General features: G+C 42.0%; 1 long non-coding RNA gene across 1 annotated transcript; it reads right to left on the bottom strand.

Moving 5' to 3' along the window:
• On the bottom strand, positions 1–26,822 carry LOC142826850 (uncharacterized). The gene is made up of 3 exons (XR_012901117.1): positions 26,357–26,822; positions 21,211–21,365; positions 1–1,257 (listed from the first exon to the last, which is right to left on the bottom strand). It is a non-coding gene; the product is annotated as an uncharacterized LOC142826850 (long non-coding RNA).
• Between the last annotated feature and the right edge of the window lie 532 nt (positions 26,823–27,354).

Consider the following 27,354-nt stretch of genomic DNA (forward strand, 5'->3'; position numbering starts at 1 on the left):
TTTGTCTAACCTCCTCTGGGGCTGCCAGAGCCTCCAGAAACATGGTGGTAGGACTTCCCAGGCAGCTGATGCCTCCCAAGGTACCCAAGGCAGGAGCCAGTCCCAGCCCCATCCCTGAGTCTCCCTCACAATTCCATCCCCACCCTGGCAGGAAAGTCTCCCTCTTGCTCTCATATATTTTATGGAGCACAGGTTGCTACCATGTTGGGATATTTCAATCACTAAGCTCCAGGTGGGTGAAGAGACTCCTGAACCTCCTTTGTAGATGACTAAAGGTACACTTGACCATGATGCAGAGCACCTGCTGAGCCTGGCATTGTTCCTTGTTGGGGTCCAGGCTGCCTGTGTAGGGCTTCATCAGCCAGGGGAGCAAGCTGTAAGTTGCATCGCCCAGGATGCACATGGGCATGTCCATGTTCCCCAACCCCTATGATGCAGTCAGGGAAAAAAGTTCTGGCATGTTCCCTTTGGAACAGGCTCGAGTACCGGAAGATGCGGGTGTTATGCACCTTCCCCAGCCATCCAATGTAAATGTCCATGAATCATCCCTTGTTGTCCATTAGGGCCTGCAGCACCATCAAGAGGTACCCCTTTCAGCTGATAAACTCTGAGGCACAGTGGTCAGGGGCCAGAATGGGGAAATGGGTTCTGTCTATGCCCTCCCCCTCTATCGCAGTTGGGGAAGCCCATGGTGGCAATTCCAGCAACAATGGGGTTGATGTTCCCTATGGTGACAACCCTCCACAACAGTATGATGTTGATTACCTTGACTACCTGCATGGACACAACCCCAGCCATGGATTTCCCCATGTCAGACTGCTTCCCCATGGAGCAATAGCTGTCCGGCAAGGTGAGTTCCAACAGTGCGATGTCGACACACTTCTGCAGGGGGATGGCAGGTCTTAGCCGGGTGTCCTGTTGCCAGACTGCAGGGGCGAGCAATTCACAGAGCTCAAGGGAGGCCTTCCACATGTGAAAGTTCTGGAGCCACTGCTGATTGTCTCATCGCTGAAGATGATGTGGTCCCACCAGTCAGAACTGATTTCCTTCTGCTAGAAGTGGCATTCCACAGTGCACATGGGATTGAGGATCATTTGCTGCAGCAGGAGCACCAGGGCTTGAGTGAAGAGGTACCCTGGTCCAGGCTGCTCATTGTGGTCCTGAAGCAGCATGTGGGCAGTGTGGAGCAACTGAGCCATGAGGCACAACATTAGGCTTTGCAGCAGCCCCAGCTCCATGTTGTAAGTTCTGTGGCATCTGAAAGGACAACCAGAGCACACAGCGTGAGTTTGGTGTCCCAAGAGCGGGTAGGCAGTGGAGAAGTGGCATTTGAGACGTAACCATAGAAAGAAGCCCCTTTAAGCACGTGTCTCAGCAGTTACAGGAAGTGACTGCCCTCCTGGTACCCTCCCTGGAATGCTTCCAGGGGCTTTAAATGCGATAGAAGCACCAAACAGTGTGAACGTACTATTTTGAAATAATTCTGAGCTATTTCAATGCCGCCTTGTAGTGTGGATGTACTATTTAGAAATTGTTATTTCAAGAGTTATTATTGCAAAATAAGTTATTCTGAAATAATTTTCTGGTGTAAACATCCCCCTAGTTAAGGGACTGATTCTGAAGTTAAGGTGTTCAGAGATGTGGTTGCGCATAATTTTTACAGAAAATAAACTTGCACCAACATTTATTTTAAGTACACTAACTGATTAATCAGACAGTGACTGGTCTCCTCTAAATTACAAATTGAACCATGTTTTAAACACTTAAGGGAAAACTATGTTATAATCTGGTTCTGTGATATGGGCGTATTTGGGATAGATGAGATTTAAAACACATTACTGACCTCACTTAGAATTTTAGACTCAACAAAAGTGTCTTCTATTTTTGCTTTGCAGCTCACCGTAATAATATCACTGTTATGGCCATTTTAAAATACCAAGGATACATTTTTCAAGAGTGCCTAAATGTCTTAAGAGGCCGGGTCTTATTTTCAAAAGTGAATTAGCACTGAGGAGCCATGTTGCCTTTCAATGAGACATAGGAAATATGTACTTCACAAATATCACAGATAAAAGAGGGGAGGTCAGAAAATGAAGGTTCCTTTCTCCATGCCCGTGTAGGCCTCCATGAAGTCAGTATGATTTCTCCTAGGCACAAGAGTCATTCCCTCAGGTTGAATATTATTCACGTGAATAAGGTGTTTGCAAGATTTGGGGTCTAAACGGAGGTTCTGGATCACAAGTAAAAACATATATTGATTAGAAAAACTATTGATTACTTCTTATGACTAGAAATATAATAAAAATCCTAAGTGGATAAATGCAAAGATAAGATAAATTAGTAAGAGTGCTTTTGAAGTACTATCTTTTACATTGTAAAAATTCTGTTAATTATCTGGCAGAACTGCTTACATTTTCCTTTAAAGTTTTGACAAATGTACTTTCAGATTCAAATCAAAATGATATTATTTTCTGTTGAGTGCACTAATGTTTTATTTATATATATTTATTTTTTTAAAAAAATCTCTGTGATATTTAAGGAATTTATGAGTTTTACTTTGGGTTTGTTTTTTCTTAGCAAAGGTTTCTTTTAATCAAAAGTGAGCATTAACTATTTATTAGCTATGGTCAAAAATAAATGTTCCGATCTGGAGGGCAAACACATCGTAAAGCTCTCTCAGTTTAATCCTGGATTATGCAAACAGAGTTTAGTGAAGCTCATTTAAGTGAGAGGAATCAGTGGGTCTGGAAAGAACTGGAAATCACAACTTCTGAGTTCTGTTCCCAGCTGTGCTACTGTCTTACTGCAAACCTGGATATATTGCATAGATGTTTATTTTTAGCCTTTGCTACTCTAGTCTGATTGCCCAAACTAGTATTGAAATGTCTATTCTGGTGGCTGGAGCCTGCTGCCTTTTTATGAGAATCCAACATCTTGTGTTCATGGGCAGAAAAGAACTTTTTGCCCATTTAAGTTCTCCATATAAAAGGAAGTTAAATACCCAGATAAACTGTCTGAAGGGATAGAAGCTAGATCAGGAGACTTGGCATCTCTACCTGGAGGCCACTAGCAAAAGAGTCAGAAATCTAGGGATGGTCTGATGGGTACTGTGGCCTCAGAAATCAGAAACTGCTGGGGTTGATGCATGTGAAATCTTACCGATAGCAAACTGTAGATGCAGTCTATAACCATACTGAGCAATGTCACCAGAGCCTTTATACATGAAGATGGGTGATTGCTGACATGAAAGATAGACTCTATCATGTTACATATCCTGTCTGTTGATAGAAAAACGTTGTGTAACCTGGTATCTATGACGACTCCTAAATGTAACATGCACATTGGAACAATTTGACTTAGTGAATGTAATAATAAACCCATGCTACTCTATAACGCTGGCTGTAGAGTGAATTGCCTTTTTATCTTTCCAGCGAGGGAACACTGATCAGAAAGATTGTCCAGGAATCTCCATGTGGTATTAGAAAGTTAAAAACTTTTGGGGCAAATGCAAATCCAAAGGGATAAAGAAGTGCCTTGGAAGTGTTATCCTTTGTAGTGGAATTTCAGACTTCTTGTATGACGGTTACATGAAAATGTGCAGATAAGCATCTTTTAAATCTGTCAAAGGTAAGCATCTTTTAAATCTGTCATCCTTTAGGGGTGGTTGCCAAAATGGATTTTATGGTCTCCATTCTGAACCTAAATTTTCGGAGAAACTTTCTCAAAAACTTGTGTTCAAGTACTACTTTGTCATCTCTTGAACTCTTTGGGGTTAAGAATAAGAGAGCAAAAAAGCCTAAACTTTCTTGTCCCCTGGAAACTTTGTATTGTTTCCATCTGGAGAAGATATTCCATACTTTGTGTTTCATCTTGTTGGGGGGGAAGTCAGGAACCTGGAGGTTGGACTTGTCTTTAGCAGTAATAACCCAGCAATCTATAATGAAACATGGCTTATGAGACCAACTATGTCAGGACCGTTTTACTTGATGTAATGTTAATTCAACTGTTTATAAATCTTTGCAGTCTGCCCTCTATCTGGGAGATCATATAGGAGTGAAGACGGGCTTTCCAAAGTGGACATCTCTGTCCCTTGTACCTTTGGACTCATTCCATCTGTATCTGGCTGTGGAAATTTAGCCCAGTAGTAGAGAATGACGTGTAATAGGGCCTGAATTCCCTCTTGAAGCCTTTGGAAGTTAGGAAGATCTTTAAGTTATCTAAAGATTATGCTACAGATATGTCAACTGGTTCACTGAAGGGCCTACCGCTTGTACACTTTGCATCAGGCTTCCATCATTTATAGCAGTGGTCCCCAACATTTTGGGGCTGCCGGGCGCCTGGGGGCGGGGCCGCTCACACGCTGCGCGTATGGGGGCGGGGCCGCTCACAGGCCACGTGACTGGGGGCGTGGCCAAGCATGCGCCGCACGCCCGAGGTCGGCACCGGCATGTACCGCGATCCCAGGCAGGGGCTGCCCAGGTTCCGCGCGGCACCCCCGGGGCTGGGGCCGGGGCCAGGGCCAGGGCCGGGGCCGGGGCTGGCGCAGTGCTCCCGGGGGCGGGGCCAAGGCCGGCACCAGGGCCGGCAAGGGCACGCGTGGGGGTCGGGGTCAGGGTCAGCACCGGCACGTGCAGGACACCCAGGGCAGGGGCCGGCCATGCGCCCGGGGCTGGCACCTGCCGCACGCCCAGGGGCGGGGCCAGTCCAGATTGCTCCGCGGGCGCATGTAAAGGGCCCGGCGGGTGACATGGCACCCGCGGGCACCGGGTTGGGGACCACGGATTTATAGCTAAGGCCGAGGCATGAGACAAGCTTATATCCCATTGCCTTTGCAGGGTAGCTGAAGTTGTCAAGGAAGGCGTTGTCTATTAAAACTACTGCTAATGCAATTTTTTCAAAGTGACTCCCAAATGGAAATATCTTTTGATCTTCAAAATGGCTGAATCAGTCAAAGAATTAGTCCATGTCAGGATGCAGCAGGGGAGGTTTAGATTGGACATTAGGAAAAAATTCCTAACTGTCAGGGTGGTCAAATATTGGAATAAATTGCCAAGGGAGGTGGTGGAATCTCCCTCTCTGGAGATATTTAAGAACAGGTTAGATAGACATCTGTCAGGGATGGTGTAGGTGGAGCTTGGTCCTGCCTTGAGGGCGGGGGGCTGGACTTAATGACCTCTTGAGGTCCCTTCCAGTCCTATTATTCTATGATTCTATGATTCTATGACTTGTATGAAGGATGCAGAGGGTGTAGATGCCTGAAGGCTACTCAGGAGGCTTCATAGCTCCTCCTCTTCCCATCATTCTGGTCCTTGGGGAGAAAATGGCTCAGACTAACACATTTGCCTTCCATTATTTAGTTGTGGGGAGCACTAGAAGAGGCCTGTTGTCCTCATCTGGAGGATCATTTGGTGGCCTTTTCGCATTCTTTCTGCTTTTCAGACTCTGAGATGGTAAAAGTAATGTGATTCTCTGAACTCAATACAGCTTCTAAGCTTATAAAGCTTGACCTTTTCTCTGTGTGCATGGGTTTGAATCCTTAAGATCTCTCCTCTGTCCATCTATATAAGAATTGCTTGTATAACTTTTTGTTCCAGAAGCGTAGTGAAACAGATGCTCTTGTTATGACTGGTTTTGTGCGCCTTATAGTGGAAGAACCTCAACCTTGGGCTGTAAGCAGTCTGGTTTCTAAGCAGTTTGAATGTTTGTGCCCACACCAAGACACCACACCACAAATACTGCCATCTTCTCTAGCCCTTGAACACTCCCTCTCAACCCTGGATAGCCATTGTCGTAGACTTGCTTGTAGAATTACCAGAATCCAAAACGTTTACTATACATTTTCATGGTAGTGGACCACTTTACCAAAAGGGTCCTCTTCATTCTTTGCACAGGCCTTCCCTCTGTTGAAGAGACAGCCCAGGTATGGACTAGTTCTGGCACAAGTCTCAGGGAAAGGGGGAGGTCCACATATGTGCTTTTCCTCCACTTATCATCCCCAGTCCAATGGCCAAATGGAAATGATCAAACAAATTCTCGAGTAGTATTTGCAATGCTACATTAAGCATCACCATGATGATTGGTCTTTGCTTGTCTCTTAGGAGGAGTTTACATACTACAAATCCCTATTTTACCAGCTATAGCTACAACTCCCAATTCCACCTGCAATTATCCATATCCTCTCCCAAAATGGCCACTTCCAATCTAGTATTGCAGATCAATTGAACTCAGGAAGAAGTGAGAGGACCTGGAAAAAGCACAAACAGACTATTCAAGGAATTGACAGCAAGGACCAGTGTTCCCTCTAAACTGCATACCAGCACAGCTTCACAGGTGATTGATCAGCCCCGTCCAGTCAGTCCACTCCATGCCCTGAGCCTCTGACTGGGCGAAGCTGATTATCACCTGTGGAGTTGTGCTGCCACCCAGCTTAGAGGGATCACTGGCAAGGATCCACCTACTTAGTGGTGTGGCAAACGGCTGATGCTATGATGGGTCCTGCATTTTTTCTTGGTATGATGAGTCTGGGCACCATCCTGCCCCTAGTCTTGAAGCTCCACTAGTGTCCTGGAGAGGGAACAAAAGGAGCAGCCCCTTTAGCTTTGCAGCCTTTTTACTCTTTTTCATTTTGGGCAGGTTTTCTCACAGTCCTTTGTGTTGGGGGAGTCCCTCTGCCCTGCTTGGACAGGATCTCCCTTCCCCTGCTACACTGATCCTCTTATCAACATCAGTATGCCCCAAACTAAGATCAGCTCTCCTTCCCTTCTCCCGTCCAACTGAAACAGAGGATTTTATTAGGTGGGACCTTAATTGGCTTCAGGTGCTCTCATTAACTTGCAGAAACCTCTCCTTGGTCACCAGGGGGAAAGCTCTGATCATCCTGGGGTTTCTATACCTCCCATCCATCATTCTCCTTCTGACCAGGCAGAGTTCCTCTGAGCAGCATCTGCTGGCTCCCTCAATGCTTTTGGGGAGCAGTAGGCACTGTCTGGGGCTCTCTGCTCGGTGTCTCCATCTGATTCCCTATTTTTGGCTCTCTGACCTTCACACCTGCCCCCATTTTTCTTTTTCTTTGTCCCCCATAATCAGTTGGACTCCAGGGTTCAGTGCATGGTCCCTATAGGTGGGAGGAGGATCCTTTAGATGTGGGCGGACATACGTTTTCAAATAGTATCACTCTCCTGCATCACAGTAGGATAACAGGTATGGCTTTCCATGGAGCACTTCTGCACTGACAGACTTGCTTGGAAGCTGGACTTTTGGTTGTTTGGCCCTTTTAAGATCCTGTAACAGATAAATCCCATCACTTTGTACATCAACTATCCTGCTTCTCTGAAGATACATTCATTATTTCATGTATTGCTTTTAAAACCCTACACAGAAATCCCTTTCTCTCATAAAATCAAGTCACCTCTTTCACCAATACAAGTACATGATTCCCAAGATACTGTGCTCTAAACATAAATGTGGCAAGCTCTGCTATCTTATTGACTGGGAAGGGCTAGGTCTCAGAAGTGCTCCTGGGCGCCGATGGCAAAAACAAACACACACACACACACACACACACCCCATACTTGCACAACCATTCCATAGGAATAACCCCAAAAGCCAGGTTTCCCATCACCTGCGGGTGCTGGGTCAGGGACCATAGGTCTTGGACACTAATGAATTGTGCCCTCAAGAGTAAGTTCTAACCTTTGCTCAGTGAGCAGCTAACAGTTGCCAGAATAGAAGCTCAACTCTGACAGAAGACTTCAGTTCTGGGATCTGATTGGTGGAATCTTGGATGCCTTGACTAGTTTCCAGCTTTTATTTAAACCACACTCAGGGACAGGAGGTTGTCCATGCAACTGTGCTCCCCAGCTTAGGACTGCTTTTCTTGCACTACCTGCTCCTACTGTTTGACTCTGATCTCCTGGTTACCTGTATTCTTGCACAAGAGGGTTTTTTCCCGAGCGGGAGCGTGAAAATATTTGCGCAAGAAGCACTGATTTTGTACATTACAAAGTCAGTGCTCTTGCGCAAATTCAAGCGGCCAGTATAGACAGCTGGCAAGTTTTTGCGCAAAAGCATCTGCTTTAGCGCAAAATCTTGCCAGTCTAGAGACACCCTTATTGTCAGGGGAATGGGAAGAAAAGCAAGCTGCATCCTAGTGTGCATAGCTGCTGCCTCAGCACCCCCACGTCCCTGCTCTCCCAATATGGCACCCTTGGATGAAGGTGATCATGAAATGATAGATAGAGTTCATGATTGTAAGGAATGTTAAGAGGGAAAACAGCAGAATAAATACAATGGATTCAAGAAGGCAAAATTTAGCACACTCAGGGAACTGGTAGGAAAGATCTAAGTCTAAGGGGGAAACCAGTTTGAGAGTTGCAACATGTAAATATTCCTGTATGTGGCATACACATGAAAGAGCGGAGCAGATTTCATCGGCACTCAGCTGGGCTGGGCAGAGTAGGGCAGAGGTTGGTATGCTAGGGAGCCATTTATAGCTTCCTGATTCTCTTCCCCAGGTCAGGTCCTGGCCCAAATGAGAGCACCCTGGATGCTACTCTAAGTTTCACCCGGTGTGTATGTTTCCCTATTTGGGAATAGCAGGTACACATCCCTCCCCATCCCTGCAGCAGACATGCCCCCTCCGCCAGCACTATGCCTGCTATGGGCTCCACCAAAATCCAGGAATCTCGGGAGACTTCAGATTTTGCTTGCTTTGTACTGCCTGAAAAACACAACGGAAATGGACTGCTACATCCACTCCCTCACTCTCATGATCGTATTCGTGGTGTCATTGTGTAACATGGGATGTTGTGGTTTCATGTCACCAACTGAACTTCCTCTCTCTTCATTCATTCTCAGGGAAATGCATGATGGCAATAGGAAAGGACCTGTGGCTCCTTCATACCTTTCCCATTTCATTTTTGCTATTCATTTCTCATAGGTTCCAGTATCTGGCACGCTCTTGATCCCAACCCTCCTTTCGTACAAAGCACCTTGTTTCACTGCAAGCATGAGGGCTGACAGAATTGCCAGGCACCTGAGCAAGGGAGGGGGCGGCAGCAGCTCCACACTCCAGTATGGGGTAGAGCCTCAGGCAGAAGGGACAGTGTCAGAGTAACCAGCCCTCAGCGTCACCTGGACCGTGTTGCACCCTCCTCCCAGCCCTCAGAGCTATCCTGAGCATGCCTCACAGTACTCCAGCCACAATTTAAAGGGCTTGGGGCTCCTGGTCACTACTGCTGCAGGCTCTTTTGAATGACCAGGCCCCAGGGCAACTACCGGTTCTCTCCTTTCCCCATTGTCAGGCCTGACTGCAAGTCGTAAGATTTGGGTCCTGATTATATGCTTGTGTGCACTTGGGCAAATGTGAATGAATTGCATGGCTCATTTTAATCAGTTATCATCATTTTAAGATAAAAGTAGCAATTAGGTCACTAAACCAAGAAGTCTCTGGTGTTTTACTAAAAAAAAAAACCCATTTTCTCAGTCTTGCCTCATAATTTAATTACTGAAGCTTGATATCATTTTGGTTTCTGCGCAGTGCAACCCCAGAAGAGCAATTATATCCATTTTAAGGCAAGGTTACTACTACTAGAATCAGCACTCTAGAGGAGGTCTAGTAGTGCCCCATATATGGTAATATTTTACTTCTTTCTACTGATACTGCAATATTTTTCTAGCTACAAAACAGTAGCACTGTGTTGGCTTTCTTACTGCTGCTCAAAACCAAGCTAACAAAACATGTAGAGTAGCTGGTTTCAATTATACAGTATTTGTACAGTGCTTTGAGGATATAAAGCATTGTCTAAATGCTAAGCGTTATTACTATTATCATGTTAACTAATTATTTTTCTTTTGCCTCTCATACATTTCCTTTATTTTTTGCTTCAAAAAACAACCGTTATTGTATTATTAACTACATTTAGCATCTCCTAGTACTGACATTTAAATGCTTGAAATGTTTCAGCATAATTACCCTGTTCTGTATCACAACACCTAATAAGCCTCCCTGCATTTTAACATTTGCATACCTATATTTTTTTATTTTCAAAATCATAACTTGGATGTTGGAACACAGTAAATATAAGGAGAAAATGCTGAGGTCTTTGCACAGTTTTTTTATTCATCTGGCTGCATTATCTTTCCAGATTAAAATGTCTAACTTCTGTTTTCAGCCAGTTGGCCAATTTTCAGTTCAAAATAAAAAAATTGTGATTATATTGCAATGCTAATGTACCAGAAATGTCACTTGATTCACATAGTTTGGATCTGATCAGATCTAGCTGGCTGTTATGGTTAATAGGAAGCCATACATTTCAGGAACATTAATAGCAAAGCAGTATAGCTTAAAATCATTGGACACATTGGAGGAGTTCTGCAAGTTATTTTCAAAGAGCCATGCCCTGGCAGAAGAAAAGTGAATTTCCTCATTAACTTCAGTTTTTAGCTTCACATCATCTAATATTATCAGTGGGACAGTATATTATCCAGTTCATTATAATAAACTTTTATTAACCATTCCAAACGTTAATTACACACTTTGTCCAACACAGACGTGATGTGCTCTCTGAGCCAAGGACTGTCTTTGTTACTTGTCTGTACAGTGCTTAGCACATGGGACCCTGATCCTTGATTGAGATAAATGGGTGATGCATTAATGTAACTTATAAATAATATTTGTATATGTGGAATTGAATTGGTTTTAAACCTGTAGTTAGAAGAGCTGTAGAACCAGATGTTAGCAAATGGCCTATATTTTTGTAGTTATACGTGGTCATATGTCTGAAAGTATTTGAGCCTGCAAATTGCATCCCCAAAATTAAAGGCTAATTTAAGGTCAGAAATATGATTTATTATGTGAGTTTCTCTTGAAGCTATTTTATATTTCAGTCATTCTAACTAAAGAAATTTATCAATGACTTGCCTGTTAAAGCTTCTAAACTGAACATCTCAAAATTACCCCAGTGCTATAAATCACTAGGTGCCTTCAATGCTGTCAGGAGCAAACCACTTAAGTAACAACAACTCAGCTCTTTCTGGTGCAACCAATTTGATGTCCCTTGTACACAGCAGTTCTGTCCATTCTATAGGCTATTAGAACATCTCCTGTGTATTCAGACAGTATGAGGGCACTGAAGTTAGCCTCATGGAATTCCATTAGAACGAAAGTAAAGATGTTCTTAATTTAGGACATGTCATTCAATATGGCTTGTTACAGACATTCCTGGAGATGATACAAATATCCACTTTAGTCACTCAAGACAATACAGTACAATACAGAGAGTAACTATTTTAGAGCTCACTGCTTTTAATGAGGTCTATGCAACCATCCCACAACCCCAGTCCAACACATGAAACTCCATTTTACATAGTAGGTAATAATATCTGTGTAAGCCAAGCAGTGGACAAGGTGAGGATATCAATTTAGAAAAAAATTTATCAATGACCTGCCTGAAACATTAAAGCTTCTAAACCAATGGTCTCCAACCTTTTTACACCCAAGATCACTTTTTAAATGACAGAACAAGCCGAGATCTACCGCCCCTTCCTTGAAGCCCCTCCCTCTCTGTTCTCCTCCTCTCCATCATTTGCTATCCCCAACCCCTTACACTGCTGCTTTTTTCCCCAAATTCTTCTGTAGGAAGAAGTTTTTCCAACATTTGGCCTGTCTAGACTTGACCAAATGTCAGAAAATCTCCTTCTTTTGGAAGCCCCCTTATTCCTCATGGAAAGAGGAATATAGGGGTGACCGAAAGATCATGTTTGCTCTTCCACTAAAAGAAGTGAAAGAACAAACGCATCCCTGGATGCAGAAGAGTTTTTCTGGGGTATCTCCGGAATCCTGAAAAACTCCTGGACTGCGTCTAGACTGCATCCTTTTTTCGTAAAAGGGATGCAAATTAGATATATCACAATTGCAAATGAAGCGGGGATTTAAATCTCCCCCGCTTCATTAGTATAAAAATGGCTGCCGCTTTTCTTCGGCTCGGAGCTTTGCCGGAAAAAAGCACCAGTCTAGATGCGGAACTTGCGGAAAATAAAGCCTTTTCCAAAAGATCCCTTATTTTAAGAGGGATAAGGGATCTTTCGGAAAAGGCTTTATTTTTCGAAAGATCTGCGTCTAGACTGACACTTTTTTCCGGCAAAGCTCCAAGCTGGAAAAAAGCAGCAGCCATTTTTATGCTAATGAAGCGGGGGAGATTTAAACCCCGCTTCATTTGCAATTGCGACATGTCTAATTTGCATCCCTTTTACGAAAAAGGGATGCAGTCTAGACACAGCCCTGCAGTCTAGACATACCCTCGCTGGGTTGAGACAGGATGTGTAGACTCCGGGGTGGGAATGAGGGATTTGGGTGCGGAAAGGGGTGAGACGTGCAAGCTCTGGGAGGAAATCTGGATGCAGGAGGAAGTGGATAAAGGAACACTGGCTTGGGGAGGGAGTTTCAGGCCAGGCAGTGTTGGGGTCAGATGTAGGGTTAGGGTACTAAGTAGGCCACAGACTTCTGGATGTGAGGGTTCAGGAATTTGGGTTGGAGAACGTGAGGGGCTCAGGGCAGGAGGTTCCAGCGTATGATAAGCTGAGATCTAGGGTCTGGGGGAAAGGGGAGTGCAGGAGCGTCATGATGCTGTGGCCAGACTGGGGCTTGACCCCAATTGGGGATTTGTTGGCCAGGCTTCATTTTCAAATAAAATATTATGTCAAACACAAAAAGTTTCTGCATTGTCTTTATTTCTGAGAAGGGCAGGGATCCTGTTTGGACAGGGTGCCAGTGGGGACAGGTTTCTGAGGCTGGGGAGTGGGAAGAGGAAACAGGGGGCTGGGGAGAGGGAACAGGGGGCTGGGGAGAGGGGAGAGAGGGCAGGGGAGAGTGGGCAGAGAGTCCCCTGCTATCGCCTCCTCCCAGGATTCTTCCTGCCCCCCCCCCCCCCGGGAAGTCAGTGCGTGCCTCCCACAGCACAGCCAAAGCCCTGTGGGTTCCTGCCCTGGGGCCAAACCCCCTCTCCCCTCTCCAGAATACAAATCTGCTGTACCTTAAGAGAAAACCAATCCTGTTAAGAAACCAGTTTTAGCAGGTGCCTACCAAGACATGTGACACTCTATTTGATTATGTGTTTGTTCCATAGAGACATCCCCCTACTCCTGAAAAGTCATTTCTGCACCAAGAGTTCCCAGATGAGATTATCAAATAGTAACGGGTTACATTTGACATAATCAGACCCCACCAGGCAATTTCTTCTTGTAAAATAAGCCAATAGTACATTCTGCATGTAACTCAGTGCTCAGACAAATTTGTTCTGCTTGATAGCTTTAAAAATGTATGTAGCCCTGGTATTTACAGGAGTAAGAAAAGTTTATTAATTATTAATATTATTATCTGTATTACCATAGCATCTAGTAGTCCCAGTCACAAATCAGTTCCCCATCATGTTACATACAAAATGTAACAGCATAACATATGACAATAAATATAGGGCAAGAAGAGCTTCAACAAAATTCAACCTGAAGACCGATGATACAGCATTTGATTCTAGCGTGACCTATCTTTTCTAATCTGAGTTGCTAAGGTTGTGGTATTTCACTTTAGAAGGTCAGAGGTGGCCTGGAGATATGGATCTGGAAGTGAAGGCCAGCAGAAGGCAAACAATTATACAAATACAGATGCGAGGTCTATAGAAAAGGACTAAATTTTCTGAACAGGATTTTTTTTAAGAGCATAATGTTTTTATCGTGGCAGTGACCCTAAAGCAAAAACTTCAGTGAAAATAATCATAGAGTCCATTACTATGTTAATAATAAAATGCAAATACTACACTATGGTGAAGTATAACCAAAGCAATCATTGCTCAACAAATGGTTTGACTTTTATAGTAGCTTGTGGAGGTTTTTGGATAGCAACAACAGGCAATCATTAGTGTACATCAATGGCTTTTTGTCAGAATATTTGTTGAACAAAAAGAAAGTTTCAAACAGAGTGGAGAATTATTTTGCAGAAAATAAAATTTCTGTAAGCTCTTCCATCTCATTACACTTGTTAGCTCTGCCCTCCCATTCTCTTCCTCCTCCATTCTGAGTACTAGAAATTATGAATGTGTGTATCTCAGGATATTTGCATTCAGGAGGCTAGCAGTTGATTCATTATTGTTAGTGAACACTGTGCTTTTGAAAGCAGCTTAAAACTTAAGGAGAGAGGATAATGGTTCAGTGTAAGGCTTTTATCAATGTTAAGCTAACCCTGGGATTTTAGAGATGTCAGTTTGCACTGTCTAACAGAGAGGGAGACAGATTTTAGGCAATAGGTACATACAATCCTGTGGAGGAAAATATCCTGATGTAGCTGCTACTGATGGATTGTGGGGAGGCATTTTGGAATTTGCCTGCACAGAATGTCCTTGGTCAAACTGAGTTTTCCTGTAGAAAGGTGAGAGAACTCCTGTGCAACTCACGTTTCTCCTACCATCTCATGTACAACAAAGTCACTATCAGAAATCTGAGTGGCCCTAGGTGGTTGGGGTTATCTTTTCCTCCATAAATATTAAGACAGAGTTTCTCTCTTTCTTTGATATGCCTAGTGAGCAGCAGACAGAAGAGAAGCATGGCTATTCCTGAGGAGCACAGTTAGTGTACCATATCTTTTGCCTTGCAGTTTCGTTCTCTTTATGGCCCTGATTCAGCAAGGTATCTAAGTACATGAGCAATCCTATTACCATTATACCAGGCTAACCACATGCTTACAATTTTGTATGTGATTTTGTCTCTTGCCTTATTGGGGACACATACTCTCTTTCCTAACCCTCCAAAAGCTACTTTCTGCTATACCCAAAAAAGGCAAAACTAAGTCTTTGGAGAGTGACACCCTCACATTTACTCTATAATCTGCTCATTATGTGATATTCTCATATTACCCACATTTGGAATTTGACTTGCCACCTTTCCCCATCCTAAGTGGAAAAGGAAAGAGAGAATAATGAGAGGAAGAAAGCTGTGAAAGTCAACATAGAATAAGGAAGAAAGGCCAAGTGAGCAGAGGGCAGGTTTCAGAGAGACTAATTTAAATGAAGTGAAGATTTTAGACAAATTAGTCTAAGCTAAATAGAGACCATAGAAGTGACTGAAGGAAAGTTTCGAAGATCTCAGAGTCATTGTGGATAGTTCTCTGAAAATATCTACTCAGTGTGCAGCGGCAGTCAAAAAAGTAAACAGAATGTTAGGAATCATTAAGAAAGGGACAGAAAATAAGACAGAGAATATCTTATTGCCTCTATATAAATCCATAGTATGCGCACATATTGAATACTGCGTACAGATAGGGTCACCTCATCTAAAAAAATATCAGAAAAGGGCAACACAAATGATTAGAGGTATGGAACAGCTGCTATATGAAGAGAAATAATAAGACTGGAACTTTTCAGCTTAGAAAGAGATGACTAAGGGGGGATATGTTAGAGGTCTATAAAATCATGACTGGCGTGGGAAAAGTGAATAGAGAAGAGTTATTTACTTCTTTCCATAACACGAGATCTAGAGGTCACCAAATTAAATTAATAGGTAGCAGGTTTAAAAAAAAGCAAAAGGAAGTATTTCTTCACACATCACACAGTCAGCCTGTAGAACTGCTTGCTAGAGGATGTTGTGAAGTCCAAGACTAACAGGATTCAAAAAAGTGCTAAATAAGTTCATGGAGGCTAGATCCATCAATGGCTATTATTAGCCAAGATGGGCAGAAAGAGTGTCCCTAACCTCTGTCAGAAACTGGGAATGGGTGATAGGGAACAGAGCACTGGATTACCTGTTCTGTTCATTCCCGCTGGGACACCTGGCATTGGCCACTGTTGAAAGACAGGATACTGAACTAGATGAACCTTTGGTCTGACCTAGTATGGCTGTTCTTATGTTTCTAAAGGTTTATACAAGATGAAAAATGAAAAAAAAATAGAAATGAAAAAAGGAAACAATGGAAAGAGTGTTACCTTGTGGTAGATTTTCTTTAAATGACACTCTGAATCTATGTTTTAACGATGGTTTGCCTGTTTCTTGCAAAACAAATATCTGAAAATGTGCCTGGTTTCTAAATGAAGGTTATGGGAAAACACTTTGACTATTATATATCAACCTTAGTCACTCTTTGAAAAGTAGACATGTAGACTCTTAGAGTACCAAATATAGGAATCTATTACAGATAAAATAGCTTTATTAGTCAGTTTTATTATTATCACACAAAAGCAGCACCAAACCTCCAACTCAGAAAAGTGGCAGCTCTATTTCTAATACCCCAGCATGCCACATACTTTTAATTTAGACAACAAATTTCACCACTTCCCAACTGTAAATTGGGTGACATAAACCAAAAACAGTGTTCCGACATCTTTTATAGATATTTTAACCAAGCAACAATCCTTAACCTAAAGAGAAAAAAGAAGATATACAAAGAGCTGGGTATAAAACATCTAATCCTCAGTAACTGGCTGAAGTTGTGTGGCCCAGTATATAGACAACTGGGCTTCATCTCCAAGATGTAGGCCCTAGTACAAGCTTTGGCTTACCGGGTGATCTTGGGCAAATCACTTCATCTCTTTGTTTTCTTAGCTGTGAAATGGACTGGTGATACCTCGTGGGTAAAGTGCTCTGAGGTCTACAGAGAAGAGCTAGGTGTTCACCAACAGAGGTCTCATTACATATTGCACACCACATAACTAGCAATAATGCAACAGAAAGCCTTTAGCAAACTTGAATGGATGGACAGAATTTAAACATGCAACCATCTGGCAAATTCCAATTTGTGTGGCCTATTTTCACTAGCTCTTCAGTCCAAATAAAGCACAAAGATAGCATTGTTCATGGCAACAATATCTTAGCACATTCCGATTTTAATAACAACAATATCTTTCTCGGCCAGAGTGTATTGTGCAGATTTCATTAGCATTAGGCATGACATTTTGATGTACTTTTTGGAATTGCATGTGGTCAGTTGGCAGAATTGTAAGGGCAATAGCAAAATGCTACCAATAAAGGAATGCCAGAATCTCTAGATTTTTTGGAATATATAAATAAGACCAGGCTTAAAATACTTAGTATAATAACCTGAAAAAGTCACCTCTGCGTTCCAGATCGAGTTAAATATTGGCCCCATTGAAGTCAGGGGAAGTTTTGCATTGACCTCAATGGATCAGGATTTCACCCCAGGACTTTAGAGCAACTTGATTAGAAATAGCCTCGTTTCAGATTTCATGCAAGACATAGTGAAGGTGGTCTGGGACATTTTGAATATTTTAGTAATTCCAGTATATTCCACCAGGTAGGATGTAATCAATAAACCTGCTGCTTTACGGTCAGGAATGATCTTCTAGTATGGACTTGCAACGTCAGACGCCCATTATTTTTTATTTATCCTTAAGAATCTGGAACACAATGCTATGTACCAACAAATCTATATATTTATATGGTATTATTACAAGGTGTATTTGGGGCTTCATTTCTGCCCTTGTCACATGCACATGGATGGACCCTTCACTCCTGTGTAGCCCCACAGATTTCAGTAGGGGGCTAGCCACACTGAGACACTTATGGGATCAGAGACCAGATGCCTAATTAACAGACAGAGAAGAACAATAAAAACTTAAAAAACAACAAATAGTCTAGTACCACTTTAAAGACTAACAAAACATGTAGGGTATGTCTACACTACCCCGCTAGTTCGAACTAGAGGGGTAATGTAGGCATACCGCACTTGCAAATGAAGCCCGGGATTTGAATTTCCCGGGCTTCATTTGCATAAGCGGGGCTCCGCCATTTTTAAAACCCCGCTCGTTCGAACCCTGTGCCGCGCGGCTACACGGGGCATGAACTAGGTAGTTCAAACTAGAAAGCCTAGTTCGAACTACCTAGTTCGTGCCCCGTGTAGCCGCGCGACACAGGGTTCAAACAAGCGGGGTTTTAAAAATGGCGGATCCCCGCTTATGCAAATGAAGCCTGGGAAATTCAAATCCTGGGCTTCATTTGCAAGTGCGGTATTCCTACATTACCCTCCTAGTTCGAACTAGGAGGGTAGTGTAGACATACCCGTACATAGTATCATGAACTTTCGTGGGCACGACCCACTTCTTCAGAGATAGGAGTGTTGGAAGTCTAGATCCAAGAATAAATAAGGGAAGGAAGGAGGGAAAGGAGGAGAAGAAAAAAAAATGGAGGGGAGGAAAAAAAAAAAGAAAGTGAGCAGATACACTTCAGAAGGATAGCCGAGTTAGGCTGTAACAGGAAAAACTTAAAAAACAACAAATAGTTGTGTAGCACTTTAAAGACTAAAAAGTTACAAGAGGCTGATAAGACCCATTAGTATGCACTTGGAAAGGAAGATGACCAATACTAGATTCTATACAGCTTCTTATAACTAGTTAGTCTTTAAAGTGCTACTAGACTATTTGTTGTTTTTTAAGATTTTCCTATTACAGACTAACTCGGCTACCCTCTGCAGAGAGAGAAGAGAGAGGCTTTTAAAAGATGTGGGGTCTATGATATTTTAAATATGTGATTTTATAATCTTCAGAAACACACTAATGCAAATTTTAAACTAAGACTAAAACAATAAATTCAGAAAATGTCAGTATATACCTGAGAGTTCCAAATTACTGTTAAATGGCTTCATTACCACTTGAATGGCTCTTTCACAGGTTCAGTGTTCTGCTAGAGGGCCAGGGTTTTTTCACTTTTAAGTTAACTAGGTCCTATCAGGAGTGAGATTCACCAGGCTGTAGCACCACAGAACAGGGACAGGAACATGTGGATAAGTGGCATTAAGACCCAGATGTACCCCAGTTTTTGAGTGCCCTACAAAGTTGCATAATCTGTGTATTGGCAAGGTTGGCCCTGGTGTGAAGAATTATTAAAAACTGGATTGATGTATCCAGTATATCACAATGATACCACGACTCTTTATGATGTTTTTTATAGTAAAAAGGAAATATTTATTATTTTAAGAGCATATTTATGAAATCAGCAATAATCCTTATGAATTTTAGTTACTGCACAAATGCAGCAGCTGTCTCTTAATGTTAAAGCTCTTACTCCATTTCAATTTTCTTTCCAAATTGCCAAAAACTATTAGGATAATGACCCACCTGCTTGCTCAGTTTTCTTCCAGGGAAGGATTGATTAGGATAATTGTTTGGGAAGTTGAGGACGGGACTGGGGAAATGAGGTCAGCTGATTGCTGCCTGGGGGGAAATGACGTAGGAAGTCAGTTTTGTCCTGGGATTGGGATTCACTTTTCATGAATGGGATATAGCAGGGACTCTTGGAAGATGCTGTTTTAAGACCCTGTATGATTTATGGGCCAGATTAGAGGGACCTAATATTATGGAATACAATGGGATCAGTCCCAGTAAAGAAATTTAAATACATCATCATTGGACATATATTATTAATTGCATTAAAACAGGACAAAATATGGGCAAGCAATACCCATATCTAGTAAAATATCTTTCTTCTCTACACTTGTACAATTGATGTGCGTCCAGACCTCACATGCTCTAGGAACCACTGGGTCTTGCAAGGGAATAGAACTCATCCTCAACACAGTTGTCCCATGGGATCCACACCTTTGCATACTAAGAGATCTCACATCTGTTCCTGAACTCATCAGCTCTAATAAAATTGTATTTATTTTGAGCTTTGCTGATAGCGCAAAAAAACTCCACAAGCTAATAACTATTGAAATGGAAAACAACAACTGTTCCAAGCCCGAGTAAATGGATTTGAGGACTTAGTAACCTGGCTTCCCTAGAACATATGTTTTTCACAATGCTAGACAAAACAAATGTATTTGGAAGCCTTTTGGTCTGTTTTCATGGATGTGTACTCCTAACATATACACATTCGCTCCTGCTCTTTTCTCTCTTTCTCTCTCTCTCTGTAGAATAAGAACATTTCAAAAGCCAGAGATATAATCACATCTCCTCTATCGTCTCTTCCTGTCACTCTAACAAATTTCCTTGTACAGGAGTTGATGCACCTCTGTGGTATTTGTAGAGCTAAGGGTCTGTTCCCTGTGTACTATTATTTAGAAGTAGAACACACAACTCAAAAATAGTACAGCACTAGATGGAACAGTTCTGTCATGACAGAGAAGATTAACACAATTCTATAATTTGTATGATTTTTAAAAAAATCAAAGTTTAAAGTCTAAAGAAAAATCCAAAGAATTTTATTTTGAAGTTGGAGGCTGAGAAGCCGATGTTTTCTCAATTAGATTTTTTTATGGTCACGGTACAGTCACCCCTAAAAATGGTGTTTGTAATGGCCTGTAATGTAGCAGTTCCAGCTCCTTGCTTAAAGATCCCTATTGCAAGTGCTTTTATATGGGAAACTGACCAATAGATTAAAAGCATTAATAAATAGATTTTTAAAACCTACTCACCCTTCTTGAACTCGCAGTTTTCCAGATATGGGAGCCAGTAGTATCAACAGTGACCTGGGGCCCTAGGCAGCTGCCCCAATCCCTTCCCCTGAGAGTGGCCTGAGGCTCCAGAACGCCCCAGTATCAAGTACAGTACAAAACCATTCCCCACAGTTAACAGGAACACACAGACCCTTCCTAAAAGATACGGTCACCATGACAGTGTGCAATAGCGATGTTTTCATTAAACCAACATGCGCAAGATGATGAGTGAGTGATAACTAGTCATGTCGAGGGATGGGAGGCAGTAACTACAGCAACTATGCCCAAGGGGCAGTACTAACTTTTTTGTGTAGGGGGCATGAAGATGCATCTCACAGGAGTGACCTTGGTCTGGTCTAGGGAGGAACAGAACATCCCACCATTCAATGAGCTGTTCCAGTGTCAAGGGCATACATGTCTTAATAGTCTGGTAGCATCTGCAGGATAGTAGTACTCTGCTTCGTTGACAATAAAACTGTCTGGTGCCTTTGTCCCCTTAATGGATCTTGTGGTCATTTGGTGGTTCACTAGCGCTCTGCCGTACTTGCTGTCTGTGTAGGGCTAGGGCAGCACACAGAGGGAATACATACATGCAGCTAAACATCTATTAACATCTAACCACATTTGAAACTGAGGAAATAGCCCACGTAATAAAATAAAGGGGGGAAATGAAATAGACAAAGCCATGACAAAGAGAAGTAGGTACTAGAAAACAGCCCATAAATGAAGATTTACTAAAAAGAGATGAAGAAAATCTTGGGAGATTTACTTGTTCTTACCTCTCACAGTCTCAGGTGGAATTTGACCAGGATTCCACATTGAATTTGGTCCATTATCTGCCCCAAACTGGGCCAAGTAGTAATGGGGAGTATGACTTGAATGCTGATCCATGCTCCTCCTCCCCTTTGACTGAGAAGCATTAAGCATATTTTTCCTGTTCCAGGAAAAGAAAAAAACAGAATACAAATGAAAGGAGAAATGACGGCTCATGTTTAGGAAAATTATGTTACCCTGTGTCTTACAAATCACAGGTAACTTATCTTTGTCCTATACTAAAGTGGAATCTTAATTTTGAATTTATAAGTGAGAAAAAAATCTTTTTTTTCTCTTGTGCACATAATGTTATCTAAAGATTGGGAGTAATCATTCAGAAACCCCTCCCAGTTCATTTGTCATATTCCAAACTGAAATCTTGGGCAGAACTAATGGCTCTTGTTATGCAGATGGAACTCCCCAAGGGAATGAGGTGTGAACACAGGGATACTAATGTGGTTTAACAAAGACTGATCTAATCTTGCAGGTGACACTGTTTAGAGTTGCTGCTTTATGAGGGATAGTAGTTAAAAAGATGATTGGATTGGTTAAATAGCCGGTTAAAAAGGTATGCAAGCAGAAAAATATACAAAGAGCATCTTTATTGTGCCCCTAAACTAAATATAAAATACTAGGACTTTGAATAGATTTGGATTTGTGATCTAAAGGACATTAGGTTTTCCTTAATGTTCACAGTACATTAATTCAAAGTAACTTTTACCTCAGAGTTTGTGGATGCACCTTATGAAGTAGGGCTTGCCAGCAAATTTTGCAGAGACAAATGAATACCATGTAATGAATCTTTATAGTCAACCTACTGAAGTCAGCAGACAAAGATTTCCACCCAAATGCAAATGCATTTGTTCTTAATGGAAGCAAGTTCCAACCTGCCCAATGCAAGGTTGTTAAACAAGTTTAGGAAGGCCAGATCCCCTAAGACCTGTCATGCCCACTGACGAAAACATGTTTAGCTGGCAGTAGCAATACCTTAAGAGGTTACATTCTGCCCTGGCTTGTACCACTAGAGCTGCATTAGTGTCAAAAGAAAGGCAAAAATGAAAGCTGAATTTCTCTAAGAAACTTAAAGCTTAGGATGCACCTTTCTCCCTACTTCACAGTGTCTGACAAAGAAATAATTGAAGGATAGAGAGCAGGTCTAAGGTCTAAGCTTTGTTTTTTCCTGGATTTTACTAGAGATCGAATCACAAAGTTGAGAGTTCTTAGACTGAATGTTTTTGTTTGTTTTAAAACAAAAGTAAGTTATCCTCATCCTACATGAGAATTCAGTTAGTGAAACCAACCATCTTCACACTAGCAGAGTTACAGAGCCACTTTGTTAGTGAATGGCTTGTAAAGAGCCACTACATAGGAATGGTATGTTGATGTTCCATCTCTGTTTGCTTTCAGACATTCCACACTGTGTCTGCTTGAACTACTGCAAATATTATTACTAGCTTTATTATTTAATAGTCATATTGCAATATTTCATGATGGCCATGGTGCTCAGTGCTATGCATGCTGTACAAAGACAGAATCCCTGCCCCAAAGAACTTCCAATATAACAAATCATCTCAGATCATACTGAAAGCACATGCTGTAAACCTTGTAATACAATGGAAAGACATCACATCCCAATTATTTGCTTGACTCTCTGTGCTCATTTGATACCGTATGTGTAGGAGGAGGGAATATTCAGTGTTTGCCCTCACCAATTCTTTGTCTAGCAGCTTGGAGGGATTGTCACCCACTTTGGCGGAATCCTGAATGATCTCTGATGGCATCTAGCCATTTTCTCTGTTCTTTGCGCTGCTCTGTGTGCATAATTGTGCTCCGCTCTCTTTGTCTTGGATAAAATTCTCACTCCATGACAGCCAAAGAGCCACACGCTGAGGATGGCTGTGTTAGGCCATAAATACTGTCAAGTTGTTAGAATCTGTTTGGTAAATAAGTCATACAAATGAAGGGGGGGAACTTCTGCTCTCAATTCTACATAGTTAAATCTCAAGGCCTATAGTCTCTATGGGCTCAACACTGCAAGGTGCTAAGCAATCCCTGGAAAATGCTGAGTGCATTCTACTCCCTTCAGCACCATGCAGGATCAAGCCATGTGTGAAGAAGACTCCCATGGATTTCTTCCATCAGAGCAATGCATTCTGAAAATATATTAAAAATATCTTCCATTGACACCAGTGGGAGTTCTATGCACGTAGAGAAAGCAAAATGTCACAGCTGAGATCCACTATGGATTTGAGAGCAGAATTTTACTCAGCTGATGCAAATAATTATTGAGTCATTGTAGTCGACAGTAAAATGCAGTTGATTTCTCTGTGACAAATTTATCCCTGATGTGTATCCATTGCAGTAACAGTAATGACAATTGGCATAAATTTGACCTGATGCATTTGAAACTGGGATAAAAGAACAGTTCCAAAAAATGAAAAGTGTCCTGTACCATTGTCCATCTCCCAATTAAACCTTGTCTGGATTCTGATTGGTTCCAATACATCTTCCCCTCCTATCCACACCCTGACTTCAATAATAACTGCCTTTCTCCTCCTCCTATCTTTGACCCTCTAGTAGCCACCCTGTCTCCCTCTTCTTGTCCACAACTTTACAGAACGCCTGCAGTTCCTCCTTCCCATAATTTTACAGATTGTGCAAGTTCCCTCACACAGACAAAAGGAAAACACATAGGGTACGTCTAGACTACAGGCTTTTGTTTAGAGAGACTTTGTCGACAGATACTGTTGACAAAGCTTCTGTCGACAAAAAGCGTCTAGACTTCATCCAGTTCTGTCGACAAAGCAAGCCGTTTTGTTGACATGAGAGTGTAGACGCAAAGGACAGTGTAGATGCATTAACACCTTCTGTTGACAGAACTCTGTCGACAATAACGTTATTCCTCATAGAATAAGGTTTACCACCGTCAACAAAACTGCCAAGTTCTGTTGACATTATGTCGACAGAACTCAGCAGTAGTGTAGACGCAGGTATAATTTGGTCGACAAAAGTCCACTTTTGTCAACAAAATCCTGTAGTCTAGACATACCCATAAAAAATATTTGTTCCTGAATAATTAACAAAAATTACAAATGACTAACTTTAGTCTTGGGCTGTGGATAAAACTGACCAGCCTTGTTGCATTTTGGAACAAATATTTTTAACATTTAATTACTTTGTACCAGGAGAGTTACAGCAGTGTTAAGTCCAGAGTAGCCCCACTGAAGTTGGAACTGTTACTCTGGATTTACTCCTGAATAATTTGAAGAACATCTGCTTCAATTTAAAGTATCTGTATGGTGCTGAAAGACTAGAGAAGCCCCCCTCATCTTAGAAGTTTGAGTTTCTTTATGCTGCCAAGATTTCCTGAGCGGAATACAAATTATCAGAAATTCTTGCAGATCTGATGGGTAGCAGAAACTTCCCTCCCGCTTCCCCCCCCCCCCCCGTCAAATTGTAATGGCCATTCACACATTGATTTAACTTTTAGAATAAATACTAAGGATGGATGAACTTCCCTTCGTCTATTTTGACAACCTCTCTATACAGTATTTTCACTCTGCCTTTTCTCAGCAGCATTAGAATTTGTCATCTCTACTCTCTCTCTCTCTCTCTCTCTCTCTCTCTCTACTCCTTGCTTACAATCTCCCTTTAATGGTAACTGAACATATTAGTTCTCAGTTTTAGTCACATTTTCAAAACAGCAATGTTCAAGTAGTTCAAAATTAGGCCTGAGCTTCACTATCCCTTGTGAGAAATGTAGCATCCCTTTGTTGCCCTTGTGGATTTGGGCCTGAGAAAAAGTGTGTGAGAACTCCTCCTGAAAAGGTTTTCCATATGAAAAAACATCTAACCTGTTTGTTTACACTGAAGTGCAATACTGTGAGTTCTCAATTGCCCACAGTAGCCTGCCATTCACCAAAGCCCTGGATATGGTTTGGAAGAGTCTGTCTCTAATGGGAAAGATAGGAGAAATGAATGTGAGGAAATACTTGAAAGGCTCAGCTTCCACTAGAATAAATCTGAATAGCCTTGAGCTGACAGATGTAAAAGGGCAATTGTTTAACAACTTCCTCCTGCCAAGAGACAATATTACAAGCCCCTGTAAAATACAATACACCGTGTAATATAAATACAGTACAAGTACGTTTAGTAAATTAAAAGCTGGGAGTAGAATAGTTGGATTCTTGGCCACATTTTCTTGACTTCTAATTGTCCAACAGAAAAGAAGTGTTGGCTAGATATCAAGTCAGAAATTTCTTGGTTAATTTAACTTTCCATTCCGATTACCCCCTCTCTGAGCCTCCTGGTAAACTGAGTAGGTTTGCTAGTTCCAGAGAATAGTTTTGCTTAATGGGAAACTGTTTATCTTGGCCACTAAAAATTCCTGCATGTGTACTGCAACCTCTCAGGTTTCTTGCAGAATTCACAGGGAAGACTGGGAAAGTCACCACAGCAAGTACAGATGTCTTCTAATTTATCAGATCTCTATGCCATGATAGAAAGCAAGGACACACCACCTACATTCTTTGAAGGGCAAATCCATCCCCTTTCTCTGGCTTGGATGGTCCTTCCTCACATAAACTGATAGAGCTCTGCTGGGCAGGCTCACCAACAGGGGAAAGCAAAGGGGGCAGTTACTTTGGGGTCTGGCAATTCAAAGGGGCCCAGGGCTCCTACTTGCTGCCACCAGAGCCTCAGGCCCCTTTAAATTACAGCTGGAGCATCATGCAGTGCACTCTGCATGGCTCTGAGAGCTGGGGGGATTCAGCGCCATGGTCCAGGCAGTACTGAGAGCCAGGGAGGCTGCAGAAGCTATTTAGCCCTCTGCGGAAGAGGGAGGTGCTGGTTGTGGGGACACTGCTCAGTAGGGACCCGTCCAACTCCCGCTGGAGTCAATGAGATCTACTTTGAGTGGCACAATACTATCCCTGAAACAAAAGACCAGGACTATGCCACACTTTAAAGACTAACAAGTTTTTAAAGTGCTGCATAGTCCTGTCTTTTATTTCAGCAAGACCAGACTAACATGGCTACATCACTATTACAATACTATCCCTGTGAGAGCCCCACAGCAATGAATGAAACGTGGGGCATGGGTAGGATACTCACATACAGAAGCCTCATAAGTTACTCCACAACTATGCCACAAAAGCCTCCCTGGAACAGATGTGCAGCCATGCCATTGCCTGGAGAAGTGGATTATTCTCACCATGTCCTTTTGTACATCCTCCCAGCACTGAGATTCAAGCAGAGGGCGGGGGTCTAGATATGCTCCTCAATGCCAAAAGACAAAGGCAGCAGCTCACCACAGGAATCCATACTGGTATTGGTTTTCCATACTGGTTTTCTTATTATTGTCCATTAGCTCAATAATTGTTTTCTTCCTAAGCAAACTCAGATCTTAATCTATAAAAGTCTCTTTGCAAGCTTTTGAAAACTTCTTATGAAAATCAAGAGATACACTGATGCCAGAAAGAATGGATTCAAATCACTAATTAATCTGACCCATCTTTTGCTGTGCATAAATAGCAGTGATGGAATGCAATCTGAAAACTACAGATTGTTGCCTGCATTATTTCAAGAGTAAGCAAAACAAAAAACAAAGATTAAAGCATCTGCAATCTTATTTGGCCAACTAAATATTGCATGTTTATTGCATCATGATTTCACCAGGAGGGATCTTTTGCTATAGGTCAGTCAGTACCACTTCTATAGTAAAATTGTGTCATAACTTTGTTCTTTAAAAACAAAACATCAAAGAGAATTTGCAAATCTGGAAAAGATTTCTGAAAAATTTCAATGGGGTGTCTCTAACATTCTGAGTGGCATGAACTATTTGATACTCAACTATTTACAGATGTACATGGAATTTTGGCTGCATTTGCTGCCTGTTTTTTCCAGAGACACTATGCACATAACACTATGCATATAATGAAGGACCAATTTCTGTGTGTGTTAGCAGAACTGGTTAAGAAAGTCACATTTCTGGAGTTTTTCTTGTGCTTACAAGCATTGTTCAGTGATCTAAGACTGCATGTATATGTACACACACTCAAGTATGTGTAAAAAATTAAAACAATGTTTTTTACAGTCATTAATTTTTGTTA

Source organism: Pelodiscus sinensis, chromosome 2, assembly GCF_049634645.1.
Source record: "Pelodiscus sinensis isolate JC-2024 chromosome 2, ASM4963464v1, whole genome shotgun sequence".
NCBI lineage: Eukaryota > Metazoa > Chordata > Testudines > Trionychidae > Pelodiscus > Pelodiscus sinensis.